Below are 982 nucleotides of genomic sequence, written 5' to 3' on the forward strand. Positions count from 1 at the left end.
TAGAAAACACTATGAAAGGGTAGAGGAGTAGAATAGATAGTTGGAAGGAAAAATCAGCAAGCTGGAAGACAAGTCTCTCAATACCACTAAGATAGAAGAACAAACACAAAAAAAGATAAAAATCTTGGAGGAAGGTCTAAGATTCATGTTGGACAACATGAAGAGGAATAACTTAAGAATCATTGGCATTCCAGAGCAAGAAGAATCACACAAGACCACAGAGGAAGTAGTTGAAGAGCTACTGGAAGAAAATTTCTCTAACATCCTGAAAGGCGAAAAATAAATATACAAGAAGCTGAATGAACTCCAAGAAGAGCAGACCCCAAAAGAAAATCACCAAGACATATCATAGTCAAGCTCTCCAAACTTAAGATAAGGAGATGCTTCTGAAAGCAGCCAGAGAAAACAGAAGGGTCACATACCAAAGCAAGCAAGTCAGATTAAGCTCAGATCTTTCAGCAGGAACCATGCGAGCGAGAAGGCAATGGGGAGACATATATAAAACCCTGGAAGAAAAAAACTGCCAACCAAGAATCTTTTATCCAGCAAAGCTATCAATCAAATATGATGGTGTAATCAAAACATTCGAGGATAAACAGAAGCTATGGGAATTTACCAAAGCCAATCCTGCACTACAAAACACCCTAAAGGGAGTTTTGTGTTTCTGAGAACCAACAAGAAGAGACAACATCCAGAGATTGACATATGTGGCAGTACCTCCCTGAATTAAATCAACAGAAAGAAGAATTGGTAACAAAACAAAACTATAAGAACAAACTCAGAGACTCTGGAAGGTCAGTCTATGACCAAAATAAGTACAATGTAAAAGAAGGTAAACATATAGGAAAAGAGATCCAGATAGGCAGAAGGTCAGGTCAATTACAGGATAAAATAGTCTTGCAATAAATGGTCAGAAAAGCTAATGGACTATAAGGCAACCTCAATGAAAATTAACACTTCACAACATACCAAGAGAATGAAA

The sequence above is a fragment of the Chrysochloris asiatica genome, unplaced genomic scaffold (assembly GCF_000296735.1).
Source record: "Chrysochloris asiatica unplaced genomic scaffold, ChrAsi1.0 scaffold00161, whole genome shotgun sequence".
In the NCBI taxonomy this organism is placed as follows: Eukaryota; Metazoa; Chordata; class Mammalia; order Afrosoricida; family Chrysochloridae; genus Chrysochloris; species Chrysochloris asiatica.